Source organism: Dipteris shenzhenensis, chromosome 9 (assembly GCF_047967505.1).
Source record: "Dipteris shenzhenensis isolate YYH24624 ecotype China chromosome 9, Dip_SZ_1.0, whole genome shotgun sequence".
In the NCBI taxonomy this organism is placed as follows: domain Eukaryota; kingdom Viridiplantae; phylum Streptophyta; class Polypodiopsida; order Gleicheniales; family Dipteridaceae; genus Dipteris; species Dipteris shenzhenensis.
Window position 1 is genome coordinate 15,579,330 of NC_141604.1, and position 10,605 is coordinate 15,589,934.

Sequence of the window (10,605 nt, forward strand, 5' to 3'; positions counted from 1 at the left end):
AGGCCAAAGCAACGCACAGCGAGGTAGTGAAGCTGTAGGAGCATGGAGACAAGTGTCACACCACCGTAGACTAACAACAAGAGTAAAAGCGTAACCAATTTTGCAAGGTAACAAGGAAGAGAGGTATAGTGTTAAATTGCTACGCACAGCCAGCACTACAAGCTCAAAAGGGACCGAGAGGAGTATCTCAGAACTAGCTTCGCACATAAAGCAAGAGAAGGAGCCATAGAGCGCAAGGGCGACGGATCTTTGGAGTTTTTGGGAGGACAAGAACTTAAGCACTACGACCAATGCTAGGTGCTTAAACTGAGAAGACTAAAGCATAGTAGGGATGTATCGTGAATTAATGTAAGAGCTAGGGAGTCGACTATCTCTGAAGGAAACAAGTAAAAGAGGAGACTGCAACTCATAATGGAGAGGCAATGGAAAGATGAGCGAAACAACGAGGGAGAAAGAGGCTACAATTGCGATCTGAGGACGTAGTTCCATTGTGTGTGTGTTCTGTGTGTGTGTTCTATAAAGAAGGTGGGAAAGGCTCTTGAAGCCGTTAAAAGAGAACTGGTGCATGTAACACCAAGCCATGTGACTATGGGCTGAGCGAGTATTAGATAAGGTCGAGACAGATAGAGGGGTGGTGGTAGTTATACAAGATTAGAGGTGAGTGGGAGTGGGGGATAGTGTAGGGATAGAGATGACAGCTAGAGGGGAGGTGGCAGTTATACAAGATTAGTGGATAGCGTAGGGATAGAGTAGGTTAGAAACTAAACCCACACTTAAGAAAGGGTAAGGTTAATATTTAATAAAGTGATCGCAAAATGGATCTTGGGTTTTTTACACGAACAGGGGGATTTCAATAAAGGAAAGCAAACCATTAAATTCTTGTATGTATAACAATTCTCTCAAGAAGATTTTAACAATGAAGAGGGTAAGAAACAAATGTGCTAATAATCTATAAAAAGGGTTAGTTAGGTAAGAAAAAGGTAGTTAATTACTATAGGCAATGTGGAAATTAGGTGTAAATAAGGGGTTTTGGTCTAGGGTTTTTAAAGAAAGGTAGAGGACTAATATTACCTATGTATGATGTGTTGCAAGTAGATAAGTCAGGGCAGTTTGGTTAGCTAGGTGGTTGGTTAGGATTAGTGAAACCCAACCAAGGAGTGTGGGAGAAATAAATGGAAAAGATTAAGGGTTGGGCACAAGAGGGTAAGAGCACATGGGAGGAAGATAACCATTAACTAAGACTGCACAAAATAATTAATCACCATGCGGGAGAACCCAAATCTGGGGGGGGTCAAATGCATAGGTGATGATGTGGATGCATAGGGGATGAGAAGGGGAGGAGGAAGGAATTTTTTTAATTAATAATAACATATTATTTTCTAACAATAGTTTCAACTGGATTAGTTTGTGTGTGTTTTAATTCCTAATTAAAAAGAGAAAAAATTGCATTTAAAAAAAGGGGTTAAGGTTATTCTGTGCCTGTGTAAGTGTGTGTGGGGTGGTTTTCAAAGAGTAGGTGGGTGGGTGGGTGTGTATATGTGTGTGTCAGTCCAAGTGTCAGACAAATGTGTGTGTGTGTGTGCACATGCATGCATGCATGCCCGTGAGAGTGTGTGTGAGTGTGTGTGCGTGCGCATGCATGTGTGTAGGTATGTATTTATGTATGTATATATGTATGTATGTATGAATGTATGTATATATGTATGTATGTATGTATGTATGCATGTATGTGTACATGTATCTACATGTGTATGTGTACTGTATGATCTCTCTCTCTCTCTCTCTCTCTCTCTTATTGGATGCCTATTACTTTGGTGGCCGTCATCTATAAACTAGTAACAACAATGGAGGTATAGAGAATTAAAAGCCCTATTCCCAAGAGAATTAAGTTCCCTATTCACAATTTTACATCCCCATCATGACAGTTTATTCCAAGAAGGCACATGCATAATAATGCTACAAATTCCTATATACGCCATCGAGTATGCTAAATACACAGTAGGATGTACTCTTTATGCACATAGATATGAAAAAAGCATTTGATTTGATTCAGTGGGATTTCATCATGCAAGCAATGTCCAAAATGGGTTTTGCCAGAAGGCTAGCAAGTGTAATCCATGGGTTGTACCAAGATGGAACCACACACAATGCGCTTTAGGGAAAGATTTATCACAAACATGGTACAAGTTTATGCTCTAAGTGAGTTGATGTGTGCCATTTCCACTCATCCAATGCTATTGTACATGGATAAAATCATTGATGAAGGTCTGCTACATGGTTTGAGGCTATGAAATGCTACAAAGTTTGTGGCGTAAGCTTACACAGATGATTTGTTTTTGCCTAGGGATGACAGATCTGATGAGTTGGCATTGATCGATGCCATTATACTTTTTGGGCTGGTAGCAGTCGAGTTACATATTAATTTTGCTAAGTCTACAGTGCTGCCACTAACTACACATAATTGCCACTCTTTGCTTTAGTTTGGACACATTTTACTACCAAGTCAAATAGTCCAATATTTGGCTTATCCACTTGAATAGCAAGTGTCATTACAAGATGAAATTCCTGAGTGCTTAAGAAGATTAAATGCAAGGTTGAGTATTGGAAACTCTCAACTTGGCCCCTACATGTACGGCTCAAGATAGTACAATAAATCCTTATAGCCTGCATCCCATTATACTGCTACATTCATACGGACAACCAAAGTAATTGATGCCTTTATGTCTCAAGTGATGGAACTTTTTGGGAAGAGGAATCCAATTAAAGTATATAGTAGATTACTAGGATTTGAAAAGCTCTATACACAAAAAATGCATCCAAAAGTTGTCAATATCCTTAGTATTCATTTTCATGCTCTTCCCAGGGAAGCAACTTTGATACCTGATTTTTTTTCCCAAAGAGAGCCATGCACAATCATGTTGGTAGCCTATGTGATTCAATGAAACCACATTCCTATGGTAATTGGATTCCTACTCATTCAAAAGTGGTATTGGGAGCCTATGAAGGTAAAATATTAAGTTGCACCTAGTCCACAAGAATGCTCCATGACTGGAAAACAATCCTCGCTTCTCCCTTAAGTCTTTGGAGCTATGTGTGAATCTTGAATTAGTTTTGTTCCTGTTCCCTTGAGTCTAGAGCTGCTTGCCAATCTCAAACTTGAGGCATCCAGCAAAGGAAAATCTTGTTGCTCAACCACAATACTAGCAAACGTAGTTAGGAGAGTGATGAGAAGCAGGCTAGACAGCAGCATGGAGAAGCTCATAATATAGGGAAGGGGGTGCGAGGATTTCGGGTGCCAAGAAGAAGAGGAGTCATGGGCAACAGGCATGATTTCTAAGGTAGAAGAAGGGGGAAAAGGCACTTGGGCAACGCTCTGAGCATGCTCTTGGGAACTCCAAGGGTGGGAAGGTAGGGAAGATGTACTTCCCAAGCACTATCCCTTTAATGAGGTCACTATCCCTTAACGGTATCCTTCCATCCATGGTATAAATAAGGGAGTGTCAGTTACTACTATGGAATCCTCTCCATATGCTAGAAGTGTAAAATATCAACCTCCAATTACAAATGTGCTCCTTTCTTTTTGCTTAACATGTGCTTGTACAAAGCCTTTTAGTGGCCATCACATTCAATGTGCATTTTGCATCCCTATTTCGACTAGGGGGACGGCTCATAACCATTAAAGGTCTCCACTATTCCAACATACTACTATCATTACAACCCAGTTCATATGTACTGCAACTTAAAAGGCTTAATCCAAACCACATCAATATGAGTTGTATCAAAAAATCATCCATATGTTCGATGCATATGGGGGGTCAATTAGAGCCCATACCTCCTTCAAGCTATGGGAGTCTACCAGTTATAGGCACATCCAAATGTTTGCATAGTGCATATAAAGGACCAGAAAATATACCACAAAGTGAAAACACCTTTCTTTCCAACTTTCAATAATAATATCCAAGGTCATCATCGTGTTGGACAAGTGCCAGGATATTCATCTCCCATACCAATGCGGGGCCATAGCATAAAATCATGTGGACCCATGATGCACATATGGGGTCCCAAGGGTCCCCAAGGGAAGGAGTGTGTGTGTGTGTGTGTGTGTGTGTGTGTGTGTGTTAGCACTAGGAATTCACTCCTGGAAATAGGTAGTGGTTCTGTCCTGGTTTATAGAAAACTGAATTTGCAATTATTTGAAATATAACTTTTATTAATACAACAATACATTTCCAACATGATGGATCTCTTAGTGACTGGGATGAGAAGTATTCAAGTGTTGAGGACTACCACCTGCATCTATCCAAGAGAGGAGATGTCAGTAAAGACATAACTTCACCTTGGGACTGTAGGTGTCATAACCCTCGATTGCTTATTATCGCAATCAGGAATATTCATCCAAAGCTGACCAAGAGATTTAACATTTTTGAAGACATGAATTGAAAGCTATAAACATAAATTTTGAAGTAGGAGGATGGGCCTCTTGGACAAAATATTGAGGTATTTTAGGTAGAGATGGCAAGCTTAAAAGACATCACATCCTATAAAGTAATTTTATTCTTGCTTATAAAGCCACCTACAACAAAGGTTGTACGAAACATGATTGTATTCCAAAGGTTGTTGAAAAGAAACTTTTAGAGGAACCAATATGGATTATCAAAGACTGAAAAAAAAATGTTACAACCCCATGGGCTATCTTTTGGGCCACTCCATTATCATGGCTAAGAACTTTTGAAGCATGATTAACCCATTATTTATTTTTTACACTACAATGACAAAAACCATGCATACATTATGGGAGTTTCTTGATGTGACATGTTAGAAAATGTGAGCATCTTGCTAGATTTAGTCACAAGCTGCATTGACTAAAACGTGTAAAACATGGAGAATTGTGGGATATATGTGGACTGTGGGGCTAGGGATGGGTATGCATAACCACCATTATTTGGTGGTAAGCATGACAAACATTCTACATGTACATAACGGACTAGCTTATAACACTATCAAAAAGAAAAACCAACAAACACAATTCGGCCATGGACTTACATACTATGCATTGACATAGGCAAGGCCCTAGCCCATTTTTTTAGGGACTTTGGTATGCATGAAAACAATATGCAATCATAGCTCCAAGCACTAAAGACCTCAAACACCCATGAGACTAAGGAGATGCCCACTACAAACCATTATTTTGGGCCTAAATGAGTAAATATCATGGTTAAGATCTAAAGACAGAGTGTGGTAACTTAGGCATTCACAGTAAATCTTCAGCCACAATCACAACATGTATTACATGTGAAAGGCATTCAGTCCATAAGACAATGGTCAGATGATACTCCTTCATGCGTTCTTTGATAGACAGCCATTTACATATCATTCACTTATTGACCCTTTACTTTAGCCGATTAGACTTAGCCATACACGCAGTCAGAGCCAATTACAAAAACCAAGGGGATTTGATTTATTGAAGACTTAAAATGAACGTTAATCATTGCTAACCAGCTCATTCCTACATATTTTGAGTCGTGGCATCTCATTGTATAAGGCTTTGCGTTAATAAAACCTGCATAGATACACAGCTGAACCCAAAGGACATGACCACGCATAACCATCTTGAGGCTAGTCCTATTCAATGAATATAACTAGGATAAGAAATGTTCCTAACTAACTCTTGATGTCTAGTACCTTAAACGTTTAGTTAAGGAACCTTAGCATAAAACAAATATGAATGGTTCCTTTGGTATCCAATCATCATGTAATTTCAAAAAAAGAGTTCATTATCCTGCGAAGAAGATCACACTCAGTCAACGCTATGTAAGGCCTTGTGCTCATTTCTATCTTGAGTTGATATCAAAAAATGGACCCAGAGATACAACCAGTGACAAATAAAAATTGAAAGCAGAGTTACCCTACATTCTGGACTCCCCTAAACGTTAAATAGAATAGAATGTGATTTCTACCATCTCCATTTCCATAACGCTAAAGACTAGTCTATAAAGACTATTGAGTAGTTGTAAGGATGCGACGCCTAGCTTTCATGATAAGAAAGGTCCGTGTCAACCTTGCCATGATAAATGATATGCCCTAGATATCAATCCATAGACCGATTACAAATCGACAAGACTACACAAATATATCGACATGAGTTACTAAAAAGATACTAGTGAATAACGGAAGCAATAACGGAAGCATACTGATCTGACTACCATTGACAACTATACCATGAAGCATTTAGCATGTAGTTATGGACCTCAACCGTGGAGTATTGGATACTTGAAAGATTCAACCTTGATTTCTTAATGTACTTGTAAGATTTATGTACTAGTGGAATACAATACAATGATCTCTTGTTATAATCATTTAAGAGCTTCGAATGCCATGTTCTTGGGCTATTTTTGTCTACACACATACATGAAAACCTCGTTAACCACCGTTGGCCGAGTTAACCATTTGCCTCATTGACTCTAACTTTTTGCCAAGGTTGTGCAAGATTCCGGAACAAGGTCCTCTCACAATATGGCTTTTAGAATGACATTTATCCTCTAGCTACTCAAGGGATCCAAACAATACTCGCTTGTTTCTCAGATAATGGGTTTCTCACCAAGATTGTCAATTTTCAAGAAGAAGTAAAGAAGAACAACACTCCCTCGACACTATGTATTGTGGGGGTTAAAGGTCAAGTTGTGCCTTTACCTCGGTTATGTACAATACTCAAACACATATATAAATGAATGAAAAAGAAGATTAGGGTGGTTCTGCAACCACCAAAACTTGTGTGGCCCTCTGTTTCTCTCTCTCCTTCTTTCGTTCTTGCCTCCGTTAAGAGCACTCTCAACTGGTATCAAAGCCCGGGTGATCTAGCTGAGCATGTGTGAATGCTTGAAGCTCAGCAGCTCTATGGGAGGAAGGAGAAGCTCTGTGGAAAGCTTTATGGGTGACTTTACTTGCATCTGAGTGTGTAGAGACCTTGGAGGAACCTTTGGAAAAGTCACTTTGCTTTTGCGAAGTGGTTTTGAGAGCCTGTTAAGTGTTTTCAAAGAAAAAGTCATTTTTTGAGCTTTTCCCTATTCCGTTCGATGATAGAGACTTCATATTGACTTGTAGAGGCAACTATTGCTTGCTTTTGGTGTCCACTTCACTTCAGGATCTTGGAAACACCTTCATTATTGAATCTGGGATCATTTCATTGGATTTCTGACTCACTATGTCAATTTCTGCGTTTTTCTACTCGGGTGTTGGAACTCAAGTTTGGAGCAACCATTTGCAGATCTGTCAGTTTCGGTGGACTCAGGAGGTCCTAAAACTTTTATGTTGCTCATCATTTGCACTCCGGTGGAGTTTACAAACAGCTCTGTTTCCAAAAACGTTTTTCAGTCCGTGTGTTGGACCTAGTGATTGAGACCACGGTTTCCAAAATCGTCTGTCCCATTGCGTTCCGAACACCCAAAAACCCCTACCTGTCAGTTCCTACGTGATTCGGTGGAGGATTTTCAGAGTTATAGATCTCTGTGTATTCGATTTCGTCTCTCTGTTATGCATTTTTCATTCTAAGGTTTTGAAACCTTAGATTTATGCCACATGGCAGTGGATAAGTTTGACTCCCATTTCTCACTCATTGGTTGGGATTTTGGAGTTCTGGCAGAAGAGAGATATTTGCAGATTTTCTTGCTGAGTCCGATTATGCAATGGCACCCATGTTTTGAGGCATCTTAGGTTCTATTTTCAGCAGCGGTCATTACCATAGGACTATGATTTCTTGAGCATACCTTATGCAGATCACTCTGGTTGCACTTTGAGTAGTGTGCGCTCATTCATGGTGTGCATTGGATTGCATGGATGATTTATAGGCCATTTGGATGCATTGCGGTCCTTATTGGATGCACTTATAGGCCTAAATTGCCTTGTGGGATGCTATTTTTATGGACGCTTTGCACATGGATGCTATTTTATGCTGAGGGATAGCTTTGACACATTGCAGGTGATTCACTGATAGTGCTATGCTCTCTTGGATGAGATATTATTAATGCATATGCCAGTGGACGGTGTTTATGCTTGAGTCATTTGGCACTTATTGGCATTTTGGATTGCCATTGTAGTTGGCACTTTCTTTTGGGCCAGATTTGCTCATATGGATGCATAGTATATGCACATGAGTTAGATGCTTTGAGACATGAGTTTTGGTGATATTTCACTCTATTGTGGTATACGCATTTTGGTGCACTTGGTATTTGGTGTGATTCTCTCTTGTAGGCACTAGCATTTGGGATTTTTGCTTCATTTGCATCATGGCATCCTCTTCCATGTCTGAAAAGGAGTTTTTTAGCATTAAAAAGTTTGATGGGACAAACTTTTCTTTGTGGAAAGAACAAATAAGGGATGTTCTTATTCAAAAGAAGCAGATCAAACCCTTGGCAGGGATTGAAGCTAGCCTGCAAATATGTCTGAGGATGATTGGAATGAGTTGGATGCATTAGCAAAATCTACTATTAGACTTCATCTTGCAGAGTTAGTTTATTTCACAGTAGTAAATGAGCAAACTACGGAAGATTTGTGGAAGAAACTGTGTGCCACCTATGAAAAGGAAACTGCCTCTAATAAAGTTTACCTCATGAAGAGGTTGTTTGAGCTGCAAATGAAGGAAGGGGTCTCCATTGCTTCTCACTTGAATGAATTCAATATTATTTTTAGCCAGCTTCAGGCTCAGAAGATGAATTTTGATGCAGAGACTAAGGCAATATTTCTCTTATGTTCATTGCCATCCTCATGGGATACTTTCCGTACAGCTGTCAGTAACTCTGCACCTAGTGGAGTACTGAAATTTGATGATGTTGTGGATAGCTTGTTGGCCGAGGAGATTAGACAAAAGTCTATTGACGGCAACAAGCAGGATGTAGCCTTAAATGTGCAAAGGGGCAGATCACAGTTCAGGGGGAAGTCCCGTAGCAAATCCAGGGCACAGAACATTGAGTGTTACCACAATGGCAAGAAGGGCCATATGAAAAAGGATTGCTACAAGCTGAAAAGAGAGCAAAAGGATAAGAAAAAGAATGCAAATTGGGGTGCAAATCAAAAGGAAGAGAATCCAAGGGAGGACAAAGGAAAAGTGAAGATCAAGGAGATCAATGCAGTCACACATGATAGTGACAATGACGTTCTCTTCATGTATGGTTTATCTGCAGATTTGCTTACCACTTCAGATGATGCATATTCCCAGGATTGGATTTTGGATTCTGGTGCTTCATTCCATGTTACTCCCCATAGGGAATGGTTCTCCACTTATGACAGTGGAAAGACAGGTTGTGTGCATCTTGGAAATGACTATGCATGTGACATAGTGGGAGTAGGTGACATAAAGTTTTCTTTTGTAAATGGGTCTACATTTGTTTTGAAACATGTGAGACATGTGCCTAAGTTGACCAAGACTCTTATTTCAGTGGGTCAGCTAGATGATGCTGATTTTCACACCACTTTTGGCTTTTAGAATTGGACAATTCAGAAGGGCTCTATGCTTTTGGCCAGGGGTGCCGTGTGGGACTTTGTATCCCTTACATGTATCAGGGGTATTTGATCATGTTGTTTCAATAACCGAGCAGCCAAGCACTTCTTTATGGCATTACATGTTGGGGCACATGAGCCAGAATGGAATAAAACTCTTATGCCGTTTGGGTTATGTACCACATTTGAGTTTCTCTGATTTTGAATTTTGTGAGCACTGTCTCTGTGGGAAGCAGACTAAATCAGGCCATAAAAGAAGGGGAAAGCAAGAGTTTGAAAAGCTTGATTTGGTGCATTCAGACGTATGTGGTCCCATGCTTACACGGTCATTAGGCAGGGCTGAATACTATGTGACATTCATTGATGATGCAATTAGGAAAGTGTGGGCTTATGCTATAGCTCGGAAGAGTGATGTGTTCCAGGTATTTCAGAAATGGTTGGCCTTGGTTGAGAATCAGTCAGGTAGAACGCTTAAATGCCTACGGACTGACAATGGTAGAGAGTATCTCTCTCATGACTTTTAGCATTTCTGTGATACACGTGGGATTAAGAGGGAGCTCACATCCCCTCGTACTCCAGAGCAAAATCCAGTTGTAGAAAAGATGAACCGTACCATTCAAGAAAGGTTGCAATGCATGCTTTCCAATGCAAGTCTTTTTGGTGGTTTTTGGGCTGAGGCAATGAAGACTGCAGTGCATGTGATCAATAGATCACCTAGTAAGAGTTTGGATGGTGGTATTCTTGAAGAGGCACGGAGTGGCAAGAAGCCCTCTTACTCTCATTTGCATATATTTGGGTGTGAGGCATAAGCACATGTGCCAAAAGAGCTTCGAAATAAGCTAGATCCTAAGTCTAGGAAATGCATCTTTCTGGGTTATGGTGAAAGTGGAGAGATGGGCTATCGTCTCTGGGATCCAAAAGCAAAGAAGATCATATGCAGCCATGATGTAGTCTTCAATGAGAAGAAGATGCATAAGGCACCCATGAGGGATGTGGAAATGAGGAGAATCACTTTCCAGGATGTGAATCCACCTGCATATAAGCAGAGTCAAGCAAGAGAAGCAGAAAGAGCTCTAAAAAGAAGCACTTTTGAATGTATTTGAGAGATGTAAA